The 24,008-nt window shown below is 43.4% G+C and overlaps 1 long non-coding RNA gene and 1 pseudogene across 1 annotated transcript; one reads left to right on the top strand and one right to left on the bottom strand.

Moving 5' to 3' along the window:
• Positions 1 to 2,120: 2,120 nt before the first annotated feature.
• On the top strand, positions 2,121 to 5,592 carry LOC138812047 (uncharacterized). Its single transcript, XR_011367546.1, has 3 exons — positions 2,121 to 2,152; positions 3,519 to 4,041; positions 5,341 to 5,592. It is a non-coding gene; the product is annotated as an uncharacterized lncRNA (long non-coding RNA).
• A 16,953-nt stretch (positions 5,593 to 22,545) lies between these two features.
• On the bottom strand, positions 22,546 to 23,418 carry LOC138812042 (obg-like ATPase 1 pseudogene; annotated as a pseudogene).
• Positions 23,419 to 24,008: the final 590 nt, after the last annotated feature.

The raw sequence follows: 24,008 nt of genomic DNA, 5'->3' as shown, positions 1-24,008 counted from the left end.
GCTAAACCGTAGATTACTTGAACAAAGCTACTCTCAAGTCAGGCCACACTTTGTACTATAGCTGGCCTTGGGTCCCCACAAACTTCAGGAGAAGTCAAGCTGGCCCAAGATAAACAGACCACCAATTACTCCCTGCTAAGTTTTAACTGCTCTGGAATGTCCAGATAGCCCATTGAGACCCAGCCAATTTGATAACTCCCTACTACCTCTTATAACCTTGGAATGCCCTGATGACACCTCTAGTTGCTGTAAATTTGTCAGTCTGTGATTTTTTTTCTCTCCTCCTTTTGTAACTTTGCAGTTTTTGTCTTCATAAACCCTGTGATATTTCAGCTTGGGGCTCTCCTCCTAAGCTCCACTGAGTCGGTGTGTAGGACAAGGCCTGAGCTGCAGCCCACCTGAATAAAGCCTTGCTCTTGCATTTCAGAACTTCTGACTCTCGGTGGTCTTCTTGGTGGGGGTCCTGTGACAGGGGGTACAACAGTAGAGCGGTATCCTTGAGCTGAAGAGCTGAGGGACAGCGCCCAGGCCCAGAGTTCAGGCCCCACAACCAGACACACACAAAAAAAAAAATAGCACTGTTAAGTTGGCTCAGTGGTAGAGTGCTTGCCTCATTTGCATGAGGCCCTGGATTCAATTATTTGCATCACATTAACAGAAAAAGCCGGCCATGGTTCTATGACTCAAGTGGTATAGTGCTAACCTTGAGAAAAAGAAGCTCAGGAATATCACCTGGACCCAGAGTTCAAGCCCAGGACTGGAAGAGAAAAAAAAAAAAAAAAAACAAGCACCAGTGACACAGGCCTGTAATCCCAGCTAATCAGGAAGTAAGGATCAAAGTTGTAAACCAGCCCAGGCAGGAAAGGCCAAGAGACTCTTATCTCCAACAACACAAGAAGTGGAGCTGTTGCTAAAGTGGCAGAGCACTAATCTTAAGCATAAAATCACAGGGACAGTGCCCAGGCCCTGAGTTCAAGCCCCAGGAAGGCAAAAAAAAATGGCTTTATCTTCCAGAGAGAACATTCCACTTCCCAGGTTCAGCCTACACCAGGCCAACCCCAAAGAGTTCTCAGTGCAGTGCTACCTAGATTTCATCACTCCTGAACATCATAGAAATGGATTCCTGGGGGTTGGGAAGGTGGCACAGAGGTAGAGCATTTGCCTCACATTCATGAGGCCCTGGGTTCGCTTCCTTAGCACCACATAAACAGAAAAGGCAGGAAGTGGTGCTGTGGATCAAGTGGTAGAGCGCTAGCCTTGAGCTAAAAAACTTAGAGACCCAGGGCCAGTTCAATCCCCTTGAACAACTACAAAAAAAAGGAAACAAGGAAGGAAGGAAGGAGAGAAATCAGTTTCTGTGGTGTGTACACACACACACACACACACACACACAAACACGCACACACACACACACCATCCCCATAAAGTTACAGAATTATTTGTTGTTTCTCAAATCTGCAAGGTCAGGATAAAGAAAAAAAGTCTGAGAAAATGTCCCTGTGTCCAGGGGCCTAAAGAATCATGAAGACCCATGACCTGGGGGATCATGGCTGACATCCTGGAGTGGAGAGAGATCCTAGGGGAAACAGAGGAAATTGGAAGGACAATGCATTGAGGAATCTTGGCAAAGATCTTGGAGTGATATTAGTAGATTGAACTTGGGGTGTTGATCCAGAATTAGAGCACTTCCCTCTCTAGGATTTTTTTCTGATATCTACACCTCTTCTCAAAATAAAGGATTAGTGCATTCAGAAATATCAGTTAATCTTATGCCCTATCCTATTTCCTCTTGTATTTCTATTTTTCTGCCATGAACTGAGGATCAGATAGCACAGTTCACCCTTTGCATGATTTAAGAGTTGCCCAATAAAAATCACTGGGGACAATCACAGGGTTTTTTTTTATAACCAATTCATCTTAGTTAATGATTGTCTTCACCATCCAGACTCTGTCACCACTTCTTCAGTGGCAGTGGCAGTGGCCTGGGACCAAGACCCAGGCACCGAGGACTCTGCCATGGCTCAGGGCTACGTGTGGTACCAGGGCATTCCTTTCTCTGTTGTGGATTTCTGCCCTGAACATCTAAAAGCAATCCATGAGGAGCTGGTGCTGAAGGACGAAGACATCATCACAATGACCTACCCCAAATCAGGTGAGCAGAGGGGACTGTGGCTGCATGGGAAAGGCCAGAGCTGTGGCCTCACTCCCAACTGTGTCCCACGCAGGAATGGTATAGTAGCTGATTATTGAAGACCCGTGGCCGTGTAGTTTTGTGCCAGTCTTGAGCACAACAGCTCATGGACAGCGCCCAGGCCCTGTTCAAGCTCCAGGGTTGGCAGCACAGTTTTTTAAATAGGTGTTTTTAAGGTGCTCCATAGCTCATAAAATGAAAAGGATGATTTTGAGGTTACCTGGAGAAAAAGCATGATCTCAAATAGAAGAATCATGATGGGCCATAGTTAGAACCTGGAAAACCTGGGGTAAACACAAGGCACTGGCAGGCCAGGGAGCCTGTGTGAAGGGGCACGGGGAGTGGGGAGGGAGCACTGAGGGCACACTGCAAGGGAATGTGCTGAAAACCACAGCCAGTGGGGGCACTGCAGGATTTCAGCAACAGCTGACAGCTGCATTAAACCCAAATATCCACAGAGAAATGGCTGCACAATCCCAAACAAGTTGAGAGATCAAAGTGGAATATTATACACTGTTGAAAATGCAGACAGCTCAGGGAAGGATCCATCACATGCTTCCCAGGGGACCATGCAGAGGCAGGCACAGGAGAAAGATGGTTACAAGGTTTATTACAGGAGCCATTTCTCCCCCAGAGAGAGAGCTCATGACCACCTCCACTATCTAGCAGCAGCAGGGGTTGGGGGTAGGAGGTAAGGTAGGTGGGAGCTCAGGTGGGTCTGGTGGAGAGAGGGAGGGGCCAGCTCTATGGCAAGATCACCAGGGTAGGGAGCAGCTCAGAAATGGGTGGAGCTGAGGACCAAAGGTGAGCATAATGCTTCCTACTTAGACCGATGCTCTACTATTATCAGGGCATTTTGCCATTTGAAACCCCATGAGTCAAGGCCATAGTGCAAAAAATAACCAAACAAACTGTACTATTGCACTCACATACAAGGCCCAGAATTGCCAAAGTCATGCAGGTGATAAGAAAATGGTGTGGGTAAATGCAGGTGGCAAGCAAATCATTATTCAGTTGTCATGGACAGTGTAGACTTAATAGATAACAAAATACTGGCACTGAGTGAGCTATGATTAAAATACACTAAACACTAGTTATCCATATCAGATTGCATACCTGAGGAAGTTTATATCTGTAAGGTCTATGTTACATAGGCTGTACCATTATATATGTGTGGGTGTGCATGTATGTATAAGTATGTGTGTGTGTGTGTGTGTTTATATATATATATATATATATATATATATATATATATATATATATATATATATATAATATTGTGAATTCAGACAGAAATGAGTGACCTCTGCTTTGCTTTCTGCTCCAGGAACCCATTGGTTGATTGAGGTTCTCTCTCTGATTCACACCAAGGGGGATCCCAACTGGGATCGATCTGTACCCACATATGTTTGTTCCCCATGGATCGAGACTACAAGTGGATATGAATTCAAAGAGGAGAGGAAGGAGGGTCCCCCCCTCATCTCCTCCAACCTCCCCATCCAACTCTTCCCCAAGTCTTTCTTCACTTCCAAGGCCAAGGTCAGTGATCAGTGCCCAATAACTGTTCCATCAAGGCCTTTTCCTCTTAAAAATCCACATACCCAGCAGGTCTGGCAGTCTCCTTCTGTACTTCATGGAGGACCCCAGACTCTCCTTCATGAATTGAGGGTCCTCAGACCAAACCAGATTCCAATATGTGGACCATGGCTGTGTAATCCCTGACAGATGAACTGGATGACTAATTGAAAGACTAACCAAACTGTGCTTTAAGTGGATACCCAGGCCTTGTGTGGTCAGCCCAGCTAAACAGGAGGCTGAGATCTGAGGATCAAGATCAGAAGTCAGCCCAGGTAGTAAAGGCCAGGTGATTCTTTTTTTTTTTTTTTTTTTTGGTCAGTCGTGGGACTTGAACTCTGGGCCTGGGCACTGTCCCTCAGCTCTTCAGCTCAAGGCGAGCGCTCTACCACTTGAGCTACAGCACCACTTCCGGTTTTCTAGTGGTTTATTGGAGATAGGAGTCTCACGCTCTCTCCTGCCTGGGGTGGCTTTGAACCGCGATCCTCAGATCTCAGCCTCCTGAGTAGCTAGGATTACAGGCGTGAGCCACCAGTGCCCTGCTGGCCAAGTGATTCTTATCTCTGATGAGCTATCCAAAATAAAGCCAGAAGTGGAGCAGCACTTCAAGTGGTAAAGTTCCAGCCTGAGCATCAAAACACAGGGACAGCACCTAGGTCCTGATTTAAAAAAAAATAAAAGAAGAAGAAGAAGAAGAAGAAGAAGAAGAAGAAGAAGAAGAAGAAGAAGAAGAAGAAGAAGAAGAAAAGAAAAAAGAAAAAGAAAATTGAGCTTGTGTAGTTTCAATGTCATGTGACCTGGTGTCAGTGGTCTGACTCTGAAGGCTGTGCAGTGAATAAACACGTGGTGCTCATGGCCAGATCAGACCAGGAGCCTTTGTCCCTCTTCCCCAGCCCAGCCCACACCACACACGATGCACACTCTTCCCTGGCACAAGGCTACCTAGATTTGTTCCTGAATAACATAGAAATGGGTGTCTGTGCTGTGAAATCTCTGTTGTATCATTTCAGCTCCCTCCTTCAATGGATTTTTGTTTTGTTTTTGTGCCACTCCTGGGACTTGAACTCACAGCTGTCCCTGAGCTTTTGTACTCAAAGCTGTTATTCTGCCAGTTTGCGCCATAGCTCCCCTTGAGGTTTTCAGGTAGTTAATTGGAGATGGGTGTCTCATGAGCTGTTCTGCCTGGGTTAGCTTCAAACTATGATCCTCAGATCTGAGCTGCCTGAGTAGCTGTGGTTACAGGTGAGAGCCACCCATACCCAGATGTTTCAATGATGTTTGCAGAACAACTCGTAAATCTGTAGCCAAGAAAGGCTAACCAGCGTCTGCTCTCCTGTGTTTAGTAGGTAAAGATCCACGATATGTTAAGGAAATGCATTGTCCCACCATTGTTTTATGCCAGGCTAAGTGATTGGATTGTAGGAACTCTGAAAAGTATTTCACAAACTAATGCACAACCAAAAGATCAACAGATATTTCATTGTTGGAGCAAAAAATGGCTAGAATTTCTCTGAACACCAAGAGTGAAAGAAATGATGAGAATATTTTTTAATTCTCTCCTTTCTTCCTTGAAGATGATCTATGTCATCAGAAATCCTAAGGATGTCCTTATATCTGGTTATTATTTCCGGCGTCTTACAAATCTATCTAAGAAACCAGAGTCACTGGAACAATATTTTGAATGGTTCTTGCAAGGACATGGGGAGTAGACTGTGAAGTGAATGGAGAAGAATTTAAACCTCTTTGAGTGTCCCCTCCCTGCAAGGTCTCCTTTAAATCTCACCATCTGTGGGTCCAATGTTTCCTCATCCCAGAACTCACATTGGCTAAAGGCAGCACCAGACTTCTCCCATGATGGAAGGTCCCAAAGTGTTTTGAGCCCCTGGAGCTTCCGTAGCCATGGAGGACCCGCCCCCTCCTGTGTGCTCTACTCCCAGATGTTGGCTCACAGCTTCTCACTGGCTTCCCACACAACCCAACTCTACCTTCCTTACGTATTTTTAAATTTTAAATTTGTTTTGCTGTCCGTGTCAGAGTTTCTCACTTGAAGTTGGGATCACTCTATTTCTAGTCATACAAAAGTTCTGGGTCATTCCTCATGCTTGTAATTTTGTCACTTCTCCATGGTTCTGTCAGGGGTCCATGGCCTGAGGTGGGTATGAAGGGTGGGGGACCCCACATCTGTGCTCTATGTACCTCATCATCTGGTGTCTCAGGCCCTCTGGGTTTAGCTTCACAACCAGTAGGAGTGCCTGATGATCTTTTTCTCCCCTGATTCAACTTCTCTTACCACTTGGATCTATAGTCAGGGCTGGTGGATCACGACTATAATCTCAGCTACTCAGGAGCTGAGAGCTGAGGGACAGAGTTGGAAGCCCACCCAGGCAGAACGTCCTTGAGGCTTTCATTCCCACTCAATCATCATGATGCAGGGACTGAAGATGTGGCTCACGTGGTACAGAGGAGTGTAGAAACCGAGGGACAGAGCTCTGGCCCTGATTTCAAGCAAAGATTTTTCCAGTAGAATAAACCACGCCAAGGCCTCTGCAGACTGACCTGCTGGAAGCCATGGGCAGGGAAGGAAGCTGCCTCGTGTGCGTGTGTCACAGCTCAGACCTTGCACTCAGACTTGTGCTCAGTTGTGCAAGTGATGGATTTGGGACAAGCTGGCGTGGAAGGCACTCAGCCTGAGTTCTGAGTTCTCAGTTACACCCTGGTGAAGGTGCCAGGGACCAGAGCAATCAGTGCTGAGACCAACATTCAAATCGGGAATGGTGGAGAATTTTCACGCTTGCCCACTGTTCCCCCTGTAGTACCTTACCGGTCATGGTTTGATCAAGTCCCAGGCTGGATGTCCATGAGGGAAAAGGAGAACGTGCTGGTCCTTAGTTATCAGCAGATGAAAAAGGTAACGATTGATTTTACATGCACCCCACCACTGCCCTCTCCACCCATTCTACCATCTCCCTGTTTCTCCACTATGTTTTTACCCCAGTATCCTCCCCCCAGTCTCCATCCCACCTTCTATGTCAACATTGTACATCCTGTTGTGTGTTATTCCTTCCTGCATGCTTCTCATGCTCATTTTCTTCCTTTTTTTGTTTCATGATGGAGTCTTGAACTCAGTACCTGATGTTTTGCTTTTGGCTGGTGCTCTACCCACTGAATCATGCCATCAACTCCACAGGCCACCCATCCTTGCTTCTACCAGGGCCTTCTGCTGTTTCTGTCTTCTCCTGCTCAATCCTGTTCAGTCATGCTCTGTGTTGTCCCCTCTTATACTCCAGCCATGTTTTTCTCTCCTTAGGACCTGAGGAGCATGGTAGAGAGGATCTGTGGGTTCCTGGGGAAGGCGCTGGAACCGGGAGAGCTGGACTTGGTCCTGGAGAACAGTTCCTTCCAGTCAATGAAAAAGAACAAGATGTCCAACCTCCCTGATGTCCCAGATGACCTTCTTCCTGCTGGTTTCAAAATCACCAGGAAAGGTATGGAAATGTCCCAGGGAAGGAGGTGCTAGAAGCCAGGGAAAGAAATCTGGTCTCCAACCACACACTCCTGACCAGGGATCACCCAGGAACAGGCTGGATGTTCACTTCCAGCTTGTGTTAAAATAAAGGAAACCGGAAGTGGAGCTGGGGTTCACATGGTAGAGTGCCAAGCCTTCAGCAAAAGAAGCTCAAGATCAGTGCCCAGGCCCAGAGTTTAAGTCCTACAACAGAAAAACAAATCTTGTGATAGTAAGTGGATCTGAAAAGAAAACAAAGTGTAAGTACCAGCTGGGTATCCATGGCTCAGGCCTGTAATCCTAGCTGCCCAGGAACCTGAGATCTGAACATCACAGTTCAAATACTGATGGCGTAGCATAGTCCAGGAGATTCCTTCTCTCCAGTAAACTACCAAAAAAACAAAGAATGGAGTTGTGGCTCAAGTAGTAGAGCATGAAGCTTGAGCAGAAAATAACACCAAGCAGCACCTAGGCCCTGAGTTCAAACTCCTGTATAGACACACACTTGCACACACATACACACACTTAACAATTATATAAAAACTATATTCAAATTCCGAATAAATGAAAATGCTATTGTGTGACTATGAGACCACATCCTGAGCTTCCTGACTCCCACACATCTGGGGAGGATGTGCCCCTCTGTTGGCAGGGAGAAGAACTTGAGAGGAGAGCACTGGACATGGAGCGTGGTGGCTGTGGAGTCCATCTCCCAGGGAGATCTGTGGCCTCACCCTCGGAGCAGGCAGAGGGCAGAAGGGACACCAAGGGACAGCGCCTTCTTGCCCTGACCCAGTCTGGTGTCATTGTTTTTCCACGGCCTAGGTATCACGGGGGACTGGAAGAAGCACTTCACCCCAGCCCAGACCCAAGCCTTCGAAGAAACATTCCAGGAAAAGATGGTGGGACTTCTTCCGGAGCTGTTCTCATGGGACTAAGTCCAGATTTAGCTCCTTGTGTGTTGGGATGAAGACTTGTGTCCCCAACTTATGGAGGTGACCGGACTGGGTTGAGATCATAGCATTAGTCTGTCATTCCAATCAGGAAGTCTGACCTTGCCTGTCACATCTTTGGTGCAATCACCAGGATGGGTGGCAGCCACACACAGGGGAGGAGCACAAAGGGACCCTTGTGTGTTCTTGCTGAAACCAATGGGGCCACGACACGGAGGGCTGACAAACATGCCTTACTGTTCTGTTTAGCAAAGACGACCTGCGTGAAAGGCTGCGGGGATCCCTCGTGTGGGGACAGTGGGCTGCCCATGGCAGGAGGCTGCCTGAGGTTTCCTGGATGTCCTGGGGAAGGGGTTGTCTTCTCCTCCACACTGATCTTGAGTGGAAGCTCTGTCCCAACTTGGGACAACCTGGGATGAGGCCAGAACAGACTACAGATTGTGGAATTCAGGTTTGGGACACCAGTAGCCTGGAGCCTTTTGCCAGCTCCCGGTGCCCTGTGTCCATTGGACAAAGTATTTATTGAGTAGAGCACAGGGGTGTACGTGTACAAAGTGAGATCACCATTTCCCTGACATCACAAGCACCAATACTACAATACAATCTTAATCACAAGCACCCATTGTGTGGTATCATCTCCCTCAAGTAATAAATATCTCCTTCACCTTAAGCAGCAGGAGTGAGCAGCAAATGACTTAGAGTTCACATAGATTTTTGTCTATCCCAAAGATCCCAGAAGGTCTGATGTGGAATTAGCCTACACCCAAGAAAGAAATCTGAAGTCCTATCAATCCAGAAGCGATTGACCTTTCCAGGAAGCTCTCAGGATTCTAAGAGTTCATGTTCAGAGGAGGCTTTCCATCCTCCCAATTCTTTATCCTCTCAGAGCTCCCCCCTTTTCCTATGATTTCAGAAAGCATAATTCTCATTTTTGTTTGAGCTAGGGTAAGCTGCATGCTAGAAGATAAATATTGAAATAGACAGGAGGCTAGCAGGATAATCCATAAAATAGAGGGTCTTGGGCTCAGGAAAGGCAAAAAAAAACCAGGAAAACTATTCTGGAAGTCCCCAGTTATCACCGAATTTTAACTTTTTCAGCTCCTGTATGAGCTACTTTAGCTGGTTCTGAATCCTTTGAGAATTGCCAGTTATCTTAAAGCAGCTCAGTTCTTCAAACAGTTCACAGCCTAAATGGTTTTTCAACAGCAAACAATCTGTGGTGGTTCCAATGTGTAATTTTATTGTTCTTCCCCTTTTCATTTATTGATTGATTGATTGATTGATTGATTTGTTGATTGCATTCTTGATTTATTTATCTGTCATTTGGTTGAAAATACAAGGTTGTCTGCTGCACTCTTTCTGGACCCCTTCTTCAAATCCAGGGACAGGCAGAATAAAAGCTGCAGCTATAGCCCTATCCACATTATTTAACAGCATTAACTTATCACAATTTGGAGTAAGATCCTGTCTTATGCATCTCTTCCTTTTGTTTAGTTTTGTACTTTATATATTTTAAATATTTTCTAAGCAATTGTGCTTAGAGGGTTCGCAATGTGTGGCCAAAAATCATGATATTCAGTATACTTAGTTAAATCTGGCCATATATCAAATTTAAGCTCATAGTGTCTTTTCTGTTATCCTTTCACATAATCGTTTACTTTTTTCTATAGAGGCCTTCACTGTCCCATAAGATCTTTCTTGTTCCTTCTTTAATAGTAAGCACCAAGGAGGCCTAGATCTAGCAAGTCTCTCAGTAAATGAAAGAGAGTAACAGGAAATTCTTTCTCCTAAGTAGTTTTCCCAGCAATTGCCTTCCTTATCATACACACCTGTAAAAGGCTATCGATTTAGGGGAAGTCTCTGGGGTCCTCTAGATAAGGGAGGATCCCACCATTTTCCTCTGATAAGCCATTGTCATCTTTTATCTACCAACCTTTTAGGAATCGTATTTAGCTTTTGGTCTAAATATCCCTCTACATCTTTCTTATCTACAGGATATCTATGTGAATCTATTGTATATGTTTTTAGGATTAAAGGAAAGTCCCCAGTAGCCATACCCTCTTTCTGCTCTAGCCACTCCTACAGCTTCTTGTCAATGTCTTACAAACAATTCCTTCTGCTGAAGTGACATCATGAAGCCCCCAATACTTTTGTATTTACTTATGACTTGTCTACTAGCCTCTATAAGAGGGGCTTTCAGGGTAGCACATAACTCTGGTGAGTTAGTCATATTTTTAAGACACTCATCAGATGTTGGAGTCGTCAACACCCTTAAGAAAGAGCCATGAATAAGGGAACGTTGAGCATGAGTAAGTACAATGAGCAGTAGGAACAGTAAAAGATTAATAGGCACTCCTATACAGTGAAGAAAAGAAAAACAGGAACAGAAACACATCTTTCCCAGGGGCTTGCCAGCCTTTCCAGGAGGTAAGCCTCTTTGAAGCCCCATTCTCTGAGGTAGACTTCGGCGAAGTCCCATTCTCAGAGATAGGTCTCTTTGAAGCCCCATTCTCTGAGGTAGACTTTGGTGAAGTCCCACTCTCAGAGATAGGTCTCGGTGAAGCCCCATTCTCAGGCCTGAAAGCAGGCTTCCCATGCTAAGCAGACTCCACCGGAGTAGGCATGGCAGGGGATGGAGTTTTGGGGATCGTGAAGGTGTAGTATGATGTCGTCTGCAAAAAGGGATAGTATAACTTCTTCTTTCCTTATGCGGATCCCTTTAATGTCTTTTTCTTGCCTTATTGCCCTGGCTAAGGGTTCCAGGACTATATTGAAGAGGAGTGTGAAGAATTAGAAAAATTAGGGCTGCATCCATTTTACAATTGGCTAATTTGCTAACTTCTGATTGTGCTTCTGTAAACTTGCTTATGCTAGCACTGACCCTTCCCTTCCCAGAAATGAATTAAGAAGTTTGAGGGACCAGATGCTAGCCCCAGGACAAGGTCAGTGGTCATAGATAAAGAACAGACAGTACGTGTTCCTCAGTTCCCATTTAGAAATTCCCCAGACAGGACCTTGAGAGAACAACCACCTGGCAAGACCACAAGCTAAGCCAAATGTCAACCAAGCATAGGCCTGTAACCATGTAAACCCCCCTTAAACCAACCATGGGCCAGTCATTTTACAAAGAGGGTTACAAAATTTCCCACATGGCAAAGTGATTGTTGGTGTATATGGTGACCTTTAAATGGACCAATCACGAGATGCTTTGTGTTATGCTTTAATCTTGTGGGTTTTGCCTTTAAAAAGTCTTGTAACCGCTGCTCAGGGCTCTCTGACTGACCAACGCAGAGAGTCCGTTTGCGCAAACGTCAAATAAAATCCTCATGTTTATTGCATCTCCCGGCCTGGAGTCTGAGTTTTCTGGGGAGCCCTCCCGTTGACGAAAGTATCCGAGGGGGCTATGGTCTTTCAGAGTGGAGACAGTGGGCATCCTTGCCTGGTTCCTGATTTTAGGAGAATTGGTTGTAGCTTTTCCCCATTAAGTATAATATTGGCTATTGGTCTGTCATAAATGGCTTTTATTGTTTTTAGAAATGTTCCTTCTATTCCTATTTTCTCCAGAGCTTTTAGCATGAATGAATGTTGAATTTTATCAAAGGCCTTTTCTGCATCTGTGGCGATAATCATGTGATTGTTGATCTTGGCTCTGTTGATGTGTTGGATTACATTTATTGACTTACATATGTTAAACCATCCCTGCGTCTCTGGGATGAAGCATACCTGGTCATAGTATATAATTTTTTATGTGTTTCTGGATTCTGTTAGCTAGAATCTTCTTAAGGATCTTTGCATCTGTGTTCATCAAGGAAATTGGCCTGTAATTCTCCTTTTTAGTTGGGTCTTTGCATGGTTTGGGGATGAGTGTGATATTGGCTTCGTAGAATGAGTTTGGTATAGCTCCCTCCTTCTCTGTTTCTCTGAAGAGCTTGAGGAGTATGGGTATTAGTTCTTATTTAAAGGTCTTATAGAATTCTGCTGTGAATCCATCCAGACCTGGGCGTTTTTTTTGTTGGAAGACTTTTGATACCTTCCTGTATCTCGTTATAGGATATTGGCTTATTTAATTGGTTTACTTCTTCTATGCTGTTTGGGCAAATTGTATTTCTCTAAAAATGCATCCATTTCTGCCAGATTTTATTGCTTTAGAGAGTATAACTTTTGAAAGTAGTCTGTTAGAATTGTTAGGATATCTTGAGTACTTGTTGTGATGTTTCCCGTGACATCCCTAATCCTGTTAATATGGGTTTCCTGTCTTCTTTGTTTAATTAATCTTGCCAATGGGCCATCAATTTTGTTTATTTTTTCAAAGAACCAGTTTATGTTTAATTTATTTTGGTTATGATTTTCTGATTCTCTAATTGGTTAATCTCTGCTCTTAATTTGGTTATCTGACTTCATCTAGTAACTTTACGTTACATTTTTTCTTGTTTTTCTAGCTGTTTTAATTGCAACAGGAGATTATTTACTTGGTCTGTCGCCATTCTCTTGATGTGGGCACTGAGGGCAATAAATTTGCCCCTCAGGACTGCTTTTGCTGTGTCCCACAAGTATCTTTGTGAGGTGTTTTCATTTTCATTGAGTTGTAGGAAATGCTTTATTTCTTCTCTGAGGAGTGTGCTGTTCAATTTCCTTGTATTAGAGAAATTTCTGTGGTATGCTTTGTTATTGAGAGCTAGCTTGATTCTACTGTGGTCAGATAGGATACAGGGGATTATGTCGATCCCTTTGTATTTGCTTAAGTTCCTTGCATGAACTATGATATGGTCTATTTTGGAGAAAGTTCCGTGGGCTGCTGAGAAGAATGTGTACTGTGTTGTTTTAGGGTGAAATACTTGGTAGAAATCAGTTAATTCCGCTTGAAGTATGGCCTCACTTAATTCGGTAGCTTCTTTGCCACTCCTCTGGTTGGTAGTCCTTTCCTTTGGTGAGAGTGGTGTGTTAAAGTCTCCTAGTATTATCGTATTGGGATCTATTTAATTCTGTAAGTTTGAGAGCATTTGTTTAACATATCTGGGTGCACCAATATTTGGGGCATATAAGTTGATGATGGCAATATCCTCCTCTTGGATTGTTCCCTGTATTAAAATGTAGTGTCCGTCCTTGTCTTTCCATACTGATTTTAATGAAAAGTTTATTTTGTCAGATATCAGGATAGCTACACCTGCTTTCTTTTTTTTTTTAATTTAATTTTATTGTATTTGTGAACATACTGTACAGAGGGGTTACAATTACATGGGCAGGATAATGCGTACATTTCTTATAAAGCATTGCAGCCTCCTCCTTTGTTTACCCTTCACATCCCTTCCCAGCCTCCCCCTCCCCCCCAATCCCAATCCTTCTCCTTCCCCCCCACTTCCCCCGCCACACCGACAATGTAAAGCTCGTTTAGGACATGACAACTTGTACTTCTCATTGTTGCAACAGGCCCACCTGTATCCTTAAACAACTGGTTTTTCCCCATCTCCTCCACAAGTTATACTGACATCAAATATAGTGAAAGCAGGGTTTATACTGTGGGGGAGGGACATACAAAGCAACAAAGAGATAATCTTATAAATGCATTAGAAACACATGCATGAAAGAAAAAAACGTTAAAATACATATCTAAGGGTTCATTTTCCTGACATCACATTATCTGACCTTTTCCGCTTGACTCATACATATACTAGATATTGCAAATAAGGGAAACCATGGGACCTATGTTTCTTTGGGCCTGGCTTACTTCATTTAATATAAATATTTCCAAGTTTTTCAATTTCCTAACAAATGGGGCAATGTCATTCTTTCTGAATGAGGCATAGAATTCCATTGTGTAAACCATGGGACCTATGTTTCTTTGGGCCTGGCTTACTTCACTTAATATAATTTTTTCCAAGTTTTTCCATTTCCTAACAAATGGGGCAATGTCATTCTTTCTGATGGAGGCATAGAATTCCATTGTGTATATATACCACATTTTCTTGATCCATTCATCTACTGAGGGGCATCTGGATTGGTTCCATATCTTAGCTATGGTAAATAATGCTGCAATAAACATAGTTGTGCTGGTAGCTTTAGTGTGGTCTTGTTTGTAAACATATGGGTAAATGCCCAAAAGTGGGATTGCTGGGTCATAGGGGAGTTCTATGTGAAGTCTTTTGAAGAACCTCCATACTGCTTTCCAAAGTGGTTCAACAAGTTCACATTCCCACCAACAATGAAGTAAGGTTCCTTTCTGTCCACATCCCCTCCAGCATCTGTTGTTGTTAGAGTTCTTGATTTTTGCCGTTCTAACTGGGGTGAGGTGATATCTCAATGTTGTTTTGATTTGCATTTCTTTTATGGCTAGGGATGTTGAACATTTCTTCATGTGTCTATTGGCCATCCTTCTTTCTTCTTCAGAGAAGTTTCTCTTTAAGTCTTTCGCCCACTGATTTACTGGGCAGTTGTTTCTTTGAGGATTTGTTGTTGGGGGGTTTAATTTTTTGAGTTCCAAGTATATTTTCGATATGAGACCCTTGTCCGTTGTATGGCTAGTAAAGATCTTCTCCCATTCTGTGGGCTTTGTATTGATCTTGCTAGCTATGTCATTTGCCATGCAGAAGCTCTGCAACTTTATGCAATCCCATTTGTCCAATCTTTCTTTGATTTGTTGTGTTTCTGTGTCTCTATTCAAAAATTTTCGGCCTGAGCCAAGGACACCTAGGGTTTCTCCTATTCCATCCTGTAATGTTTTCAGAGTGTCTGCTTTGACTTCGAGGTCTTTGATCCATTTGGAGTTGATTCTGGTGCAGGGTGATATATAAGGATCTAGCTTTAGTTTTCTACATGTAGTTAACCAATTTTGCCAGCACCATTTACTGAAGAGACTGTCTTTCTTCCATTCTATTGTTTTAGCTCCCTTATCGAAGATTAGATGGCTATAGGTCTGTAGGTTCATTTCTGGGTTTTCAATTCTATTCCATTGGTCCTGAAGTCTGTTCTTATGCCAATACCAAGATGCTTTGATTTCTATGGCTTTATACTAGAGTTTAAAATTTGGTATTGATATTCCTCCAGCAGTGTTCTTTACATTGAGCAGCGTTTTTGCTATTCGGGGTCTTTTATTGTTCCATATGAATTTTTGGATTGCCTCTTCTATTTCCTTGAAGAATGAGGTTGGAATTATGATAGGTATTGCATGGAATTTGTAGATAGCCTTGGGAAGTATTGCCATTTTCAAGATGTTAATTTTTCCAATCCAGGAGCATGGGAGGCTTTGCCATTTTTTAAGTTCTGTTACACCTGCTTTCTTACTGGGGGCATTTGACTCGTAGATCCTTTTCCAACCCTTCACTCTGAGTTTGTTTGTATGTTTGGCTGAGAGGTGGGTCTCCTGAAGGCAACAGATGGATGGGTCTTGTTTTCTGATCCAGTCCTCAGTTCGTTTTCTTTTAATTGGCGAATTCAGCCCATTTATATTAAGAGAAAGTATAGAAAGATGCATTGTTGTCCCTGCCATTCCGTTTTCCTAAGTTTTTCTTCTTTCCTTTCCTCCTGTGCTTGCTCAGTTAGACTTTGAGTAATGCCTGTCTGGGGCAGGTCCCAGTTCCTGGTTGCTTTCTTCAGGTTGTGCCCCCCTCTTAAAATTCTTTGTAATGCTCGCTTGTTTATGTATTCATTTAGTTTTCTTTGCTCTTAAAAGTTTTCAGTTCTCCATTGAATGTGAATACTAGCTTTGCCGGATATATCAGTCTGGGTTGGCCGTTATTGACTTTCAGGGCTCATATGGTGCTTTCCAGGCTTTTCTTGCATTCATTGTCTGTGTGGAGAGATCTGCAGTGATTCTAATTTTTTTCCCGTTGTAGTATAGCTTCTTCTTCATTTTTGCTGCTTGCAGGATTGTTTCCTTATTATTCAGATCTATCATTTTTACTATAATGTGTCTAGAAGTGTTTCTCCTGGATCTTGCTTGTTGGGTGTTCTATACGCTTCTGTGATGTAGGTAAGATGTTCTTTTTTGAGGTGGGGAAAATTTTCATTGATTATCTTGTTAAATAGGTGTTGCATTCCCTTGCTCTGGAATTCTTCACCTACGTCCACTCCAATTATACGAAGGTTAAGTTTCTTGGCATTATCTGCTTGCTCTTGAATTTCCCTTTGCTTTAATTTGAGTGATTTTTCCATGTCTGTCACTTTTTGGTCCAGTTGGTGTATTCTGTCTTCTGTATCTGACACTCTACTTTCCATTTCATTCACTCTGTTGACTGTGGCTTCTATTGTGGTTTGCATGGAGGAAATGGATCCCTTTATGGATTCAATGTTGGTTCTCAGAGTACTGATCTCAGTATGTATTACCTCTAATTTGGCCTTTATCTCACTTCTTATTGAGGTTTGTGCAGCTTCTATTTTTGCATCCAACTCTTGTTTGATATCCTGTATCTCTTTTGATAGTTCATCCTTGTGCTCTTTCAATTTCTGATCAATTTCTCACTTTATTTCTTGAGGCATTGCCTCCAGCAACCCTTGGATGTAGCTTTTGTCTTCCATTCCTGCTTTGCTCCCACTGGGGCTCTCCCCTGCGTGGCTGCTGGCTTTTGAGGTGAGCTTGCTGTCCTGGGTGGTGGTAAACCTTGTGATTTTTCTCTGTGATTTTCGCATGGGGGTTCAGGAGACTGCTCTGCAATTTTGTTTTGGTGTGTCTGTCTTTGCTTGGTTGCTGATTCTGTATTGGTAGAGAGAGTCTGTGCCTGATGTGGGTTCTGTTGGGAGCCTATTTTCAGCTGCTATTCTGACCTACTTAGGATTCTTAGCTCTCTGCTGTAGATTGCTGGCAATTCCCACCTTTGGAAGGGTTGAGCAGCCTAGACTGCTTGTGTTTGCTCCTAGGGGTGCTCTTGTGAAGATCAGATGCTCTGGATGCACTCTCCCAAATACAGGCATCTGCTATGGGCTCCTGATGTGTTTTTGTTTGTTTGTTTGTTTTGGGCTGGTTGTGGGATTGAACTCTAGGTTTGGGTGCTGTCCCTCAGCTCTTCAGCTCAAGGCTGGCACCCTACCATTTGAGCCACAGCACCACTTCTGACCCTTTTTGCTTTTGTGATGCTGAGGAATCAGATCCAGGGCCTCATACATCCAAGACTATCACTCTACTGCTGAGCCGCCTTATCAGCCTGAGCTCCTGCTTTCTATTAGGTGCTGGTAGCCTGTGTTGCCCCATTTCTCAGCCTAGGGTATATGGGTGGAGTTTTGGTGGGGTTTGGGCTTCTCTTGTCCTGAGCCTCCAGATCTTTTGTTGTCACAGGCGTGCTTCCCGGGGAGTGCTGTTTCCTGATTTTCTCCCCTCTGTTGTGGCGTATGCTCAGCTTTGTACTTCAGTTGGGAGGAGTTGGTTGTGTTGTTCAGGTGCCGGATCCCCAGGCCTGGTTCCGGCCCCAGCCTGGAGCGCACTCGTTAGGCCTGTGCTGATGTGTATACCACCTAGGTTATGCAGCCTGGAGGACACAGTTCAAATTTCTTCTACTGTAGGTAGTCTTGACCCAGGGGCGCTGTTCCTGGATTGGGCATTTAAGCTCCCTTCCAGGGGCCCTCTTGCTCTGGCCTGGCCAGCGCTGTGTGCTCCACGGGTTGGTGGAGCTCTCGGACAGTTCCCAGTTTTAGTGGGTCCTGTGATCTGGGTGTTGGGGTAGGGAGTCTAGGTCAGGATTTGGGCATTCCCTCCAGCTATGGTCTCCCTTGAGGGATACACTGTCCTCTGTGGGGTACTCACCCTGGAGCTGGTTTTGTGGTGTAAGTCGTCAGTTGTTGCAATCCCAGTTCAGTTGGGGTGGTTGCAGGCTGGGTTGGGCAGTGGTGGCTCTGTGTGATTCTTTTCTGTCTCTGCCTCTATCGAAGCTGTCAGGTCCACAGTGTCCACACTCAGGCAGCTTCTTCGAGGGTTGTAGAGATCCGGTGGGTCTGACGCCGGTGCCTCATGCAGCTTCTGCGTGGGTGATATGCAGGCAGTCCCCTGTGCCTCTGGGACCTGGGCGAGCCCCTGCTGGGTCCTTGTGATCCTGATCAGGTGGGTCTAGTGCCTCAGGCGGCTTCTGTGCAGGTGGTCTGCTGACAGGTCCCTTTCTCGCGCTGCCGGTGCCGGTCGGCTTTGGCAGGATGGAGCCTCTCTGCTCGGGTGGACAGTGAGGGGTGGGATGCGATCCTCGTGGAGACTCTTGGCTGGTAGGTTTCTCTGTTCCTGGAGATCCACTGTTCTGCAAACCGGTACCTCAGGTGGCTTGTACGCGGGTGATCTGCAAGCAGCCCCCTGTGTCTCTAGGGCTCTGGCAGCCCCTGCCAGGCCAGCTGGCCGGCGGCTTGGCACACTGCTGTGCGGCCAGTAAAGGTTGGGGGAGGGGTCTTCGCTCTTATCTGCTCTGAAATTCTCTCCTTTTCCTCTCTTTCTTTTTTTGTTATTTTCCACCTCCTGCTTTTCTCTGAGTGTTCGTCTTTTTGTTGTTGTCGGTCTCTTGGGGAGATTAAGCATTGGAACTCGAACTCTCTTTTTGGTTGGGGAGAGCTGTGGCGTTTCCCTACTGACCCGTCGCCATCTTGGTCCCCTCTCTCCATTCCTAATGTTTTAAAGCCTCTTATTAATCACCTTTAATATTTCATACTTTAGTTTTCATTTGCATTTTTTAAAAATCTCTTAAAATCTTGAGGCCAAGTGTCACTCATTGTCTCTTGACTGCTTGTTTTTACACATTAAAACTTTTAAACTCAAATGACAATTTTTCTTTAATGCAAGAATTACAGTCACCATCACTATGCCACGAAGCTAGACTTAACACTTTTAAGGATTTTAAAAACATATACTACTTGTAGAACATCATTGGAAGCAAGTCACCTTATATAAATAACCTTTTAACTCTCTTTTTAAGTCCAAGGGGCAGTTTTAGCAATACTACAGATCATCACATCACTAATTTTAACCATCATATTTTCAGGGTCTATCTACAGGGAAAAGGGACAGAACAACGATGGGCCACTTGGCTCTGCCTATGGAATGGGCACCCACCCAATCTGACTCTTTAGGGTTAGATGAACTGCGTTTGTGCCAGCTTGCCCTCTTTTACTATGCGTGGACTCCTCCTAGCGCGTGTCCCACCATCTGTGGTCTCCCCCCAAGAGTCTGTCCCACCATGCATGACCAGCTGAACTGCACTTCTGCCTGCTCACCCATTACCCCTAAAGATAGGTCTTCTGTTGGCTTCTAGTTTTTCCTTTTCTTATCTCTTGGTTCTCAAATGAAATGCACAGTTTGAGACAGACAGAACAAGTAACATTTTTGACAGTGTTAAACTAACCTTTACATTTAAATTTCTAATATTTATTCCCAAACGTTAGCCAAGGGAACTAAATCCCAAACAGCCAATGCATTTTTGTTAAGCCAGATAACTTGATTACAGTATAAACAGTCTTATGCATTCTCAAATACCAGATTTTCATTTTTCAAGTTAAAGAATCCTTAAAAAGTCATTTAAAACACTATGAAGATTCTTTAAAAATTTTGTTAATGTCCAAACCTCATAACCTTTTGAATTTTAAATTTAAACTCACCCAATTGTTACAGCATGCTGACGATTCTTCCCTTGAACATGTTCACAAACACATACAAAACACACACAGATCTTAAAGCGCGCAAAAATCAAAATCAGTTGTATATACATTTTCTGAAGTTTTAAACAAAAATTTAAGACACCATTTTTTTAAACTAATTTGGGCTTCATTTTCCTAATGCTTGCTTGTTTAGCAAGGCATTTCACCAACGGGTCTTTTGAATCCCTTCTGTTGAAGGAGGACTGGGGGAAGGGGTCACCTGAAACTAAACTAGCTTTTCCCCATTTAGACAAAACCACTTTACAAATTGTTACATTGTCAGGACTAGCTGAAAAAGTCCAAACCAGGCAAACAGACTTCTACACCCTCCCTGCCAGCAGCCTCCACAAGGAGAAAATGCAGCTTGAGGCTTTAAGCAACTTTCCATGCCTCACAGGGTTGGGGGGGCACAGCAGGTATGTGACCATGACTGAGCCCAGCCAGAGGCTGGGACTTTTATTCCCCAAGTCTAGGGACAGGAAGAATAAAGCTGCAGCTACAGCCCTATGAATTCAACAGCATTAAGTTATCACAATTTCGAGTGAGATCTTGTCTTATGCATCTCTTATTCTGATGGGTCAATTTACTAAGACAGACAGGCACCATTCTCCTAACATAACAGTCACAGATAATTTTTCTTTAGAGCACCACCTGCCTTTCATCCACAAAAGAAAGAACAGCCAATGCCCACACTTTTTCCTTGAGGCAAACAGAGTCTTGTCAGTGATGAGCAGTTGCTAAGGTCATTTCCACAGCTGAAACATGAATACTCACAATGAACTATAAATTCAAGGTCCAAAGTTAATTCATTCTCTAAAATCTCATCTTCTTGACGACCAATTTCATCCTGAGTTATAGTTTTACCTCTTTTAAACTGACAGCATGTCCTACTAAACTTTGTGTTAGAACATTTTGCAAAGAAGAGCCTTCTTTGATACAAAAGGAAGTTTCATTCATTGTCTTTTTTTTTTTTGGGGGGGGTTGTCATAGGTCTTAAAATTTGGGTCTGGGCACTATCCCTGAGCTCTTTAGCTCAAAGCTAGAGCTCTATGAATTGAGCCACAGCACCACTTCAAGTTTTCACCACTTCCCGCCAGGTGGCTTTGAACTGCTATCCTCAGATCTCAGCATCCTGAGTAGCTAGGATGACAGGCATGAACCACTGGCACCCAACCTGACCAAATATTTTAAGTCAGTCTTTATATCACTGGACAGGTCCCATTTCTGAGTTGTTACATATCACAGTACAATTTAAGTGCAACAGTTTACCCAGCATAGGAAACCCCAAACAGAGGCTTATACTGAGCAGGAGGCACCAGCAGTCTGAATAAGCACCATCATCATTATAAACAACGATGATGCATTCACTTCCGTTCCCTTGTCCTTTTGGCATCTCTAAGCTTCTAGAGAAAGCTTCTTCACTGGACCCCAGGTGGGAAAGGTCGTTCTTTCTCTTTCTCCCGGAGCCTTTAGTTATCCTCATCCTCTTGAAGGTTTTCTCCAGAGGTTCCTGGAGATTGGATGCATTTTCTCTTTATTTCTGGGTTTTCATTTCAGGGTAGATAGAGAGTTGTCCGCTGACCCTGTGCACCCACAGGAATAACCACCACCCCATACTTTGACAGTTCCGAGTCTCTAGTTATTACCAATGTCATCCTTTCAGTGTATTGGTTGAGGTGAAGAAGCAATTTTTTCAGGTCTTTCCAAAGTTTATCTGCTGCTGAAGTATTGGATGGAAAAAGCAAATTTTCAAAATTAAGGGTATAGAATGCCATTGCTACCTGTTCTTTGGGGCTGTAGTGATCTACACCTATCTCCTCCCCCCACCCTTTTATTTGTCAGTCGTGAAGCCAGAATTCAGGGCCTGGGCACTGATCCTGTGCTCAAAGCTAGTGCTTTATCACTTGAGCCACAGAGCCACATCCAGCTTTTTCTGAGTAGTTTATAGAAAATAAGACTCTCATGGAATTTCCTGCCCAAGGATGGCTTTGAACTGTGCTCCTCAGATCTCAGCTAGGATTACAGGTGTGAACCACCAGCGCCCGACTTCAAGTGAATGTGAAGTAGTCCTAATATTCCCTTTTCCGCTTTGAAACAAATACTTTGGATAACTTTTCTTTCCAAGTCCTCATTTTAAGGCCAATCAAATTGTTAATTTGCATTTAAGTTAACTCTTTTAAAACCTAGAGCCACTGGGAAACAACCATTTCTCTCCTGGCCATCTGGAATTAAATCTTGACACTTTTTTTTTCTGTAGTCTGAGTTAACTTGTAGAAACCCTTTAGATTCAAATAGCATAATTTTTCTTTACATGTAGGAATCACTGTACCAAGAACCCAGACTTAATAAACTAAGGATCTCACAACAAGCTTGTTATTCCCAATTTGTATCTAATTGCAGAATAGCATTTAAACCAAATTACATTATACAGATTAACCCTATTTTCTTTTAAATTCTTCTTTTAAAGTTTTTAATTTTTTTTGTTTTGTCAAATGTTTTATTGAGTGTAGATATCTGGAGTACTGTAAAACATGCATTATCTGTAGATTCAAAAAAGGAGCAAGCCACATTGTCCTCACTGTCAAATGTGTCAGGCTTGGCGTACATGATGGAGATTAATGAAGTATCATGAGAATAATATGGTTTCTGAAAAGCTTCTATAATTTGGAGTAGGGTCTTAATCATGTGAAAAACAAAGCTATTCGCATTAAGTATCATATATTTCATTGGAGGTACACTGAACTTTATAATTTTAAAACAAATAAAAAATAATTGGTTTGTAGAAGATGCCCATTTCCCCAACTTTATTCACCCCTTCTGAAATTTTAATTTTAAAAACTCATATGACTTCTGGAAGTTTTATGTTTATCTGAGCAAAAACTATTATTTCTTTTTTGGTTGCTGAGGTGTATTAAACTTGAAGAAGATAATATCTCCATCTTCAACAATATAATTTCTGCCTTGTTGTCTGTACTTTCCAGCAGCCTTGACTGCATTTTCAGAACCTTCCTCCTTAAAATCATCGTTTTTCATTACTTCTGCCATAATGAATCCCTTTTCCAAATCTGGTGAATCTTTCCTGCAGCCTGCAGTGCCTCCGTCCATTTCCTGATGGTCCATGCACGCACTTCTTCTGGGCCTGCAGTGAAAAAGTATTCCAGTTGGAATGCTGCAAACCCAGCCTTAATGATCTTCGGCAATGCACTTTGTGTCATGTTTGCTTCCAGATACTTCTGTCTCTCCTCACCACTCAATTCTTGCAACTTGAGCTTCAAGGCCCCACTAAAAAGAATGGCCAAGGCACCTGGGTCATACTTGACCACCCACTCTTTAATTTTTATCAGCCATTTGTTTTTCTGCCTAATGTAGTCTTTTTTAGAAAGATTAACCAAGTAGACCACTGGTTTTGAAGTCAAAAATAAGTGTTTATTCAACACTTCAATCTCTTTGTCATTCCAATCATGATAGAAACGAACAGATTCCTTTTGATCTATATCCCAGGATTTGACCTTGCACATTATGTCATATTCAGGTTTTAGTTTTTTATCTCCGCCTCGGACAGCCACTTTTTCTAGTTTATCTATAATAGGACCAATCATTTTCTCATCTTTAAGCTGAAGTTCTTCATGTATTATTTCTATGTCTCAGATGGGATCTACACTTCCTTCCACATGTGTGATATCATCATCTTCAAAAGCACATGTTAGATGAAAGATTCCATCACAGGCACTAATATGAGATAAAAGGCATTTCCCAGGCCCTGCCCGTTGTGAGCTCCTTTCACAAGACCAGCAATATCCACTACATTTAGAAAGGCGGGAATTTTGCTTACTGGTTTGTGAATTGACAAAGAAAGTCAAATCTTTCATCTGGCACAGGTACTCTGCTCTCATTAGGATAAATAGTACAAAATGGGAAGTTTTCTGCAGAGGCCTATCAGTTAATACATTGATGAATGTAGATTTCCCAACATTTGGTAATCCAGCAATGCCAATTTTCAGTGAGGTTCCAAATCTTACAATGCTTGGGGGTGGTTTAATTCCATCACCTGCCTTTTGGGGGGCATCGTGCTCAGCCAGGAGGGTGACACTGGGTGTGAGATTGCAGGAGACTTGCTGGCAACCGGAGGCGGGGAAGAAGGCAGAGAAAGTTCAGGCCCGGCCCCTTCACCCAGAGGCACGCAAGTACG

The sequence above is a fragment of the Dipodomys merriami genome, unplaced genomic scaffold (assembly GCF_024711535.1).
Source record: "Dipodomys merriami isolate MVZ:Mamm:240054 unplaced genomic scaffold, mDipMer1.0.p SCAF_106, whole genome shotgun sequence".
NCBI classification, from domain to species: Eukaryota; Metazoa; Chordata; class Mammalia; order Rodentia; family Heteromyidae; genus Dipodomys; species Dipodomys merriami.
The sequence above is the reverse complement of the archived record's forward strand: the minus strand, read 5'-3'. Positions and strand labels throughout refer to the sequence as shown.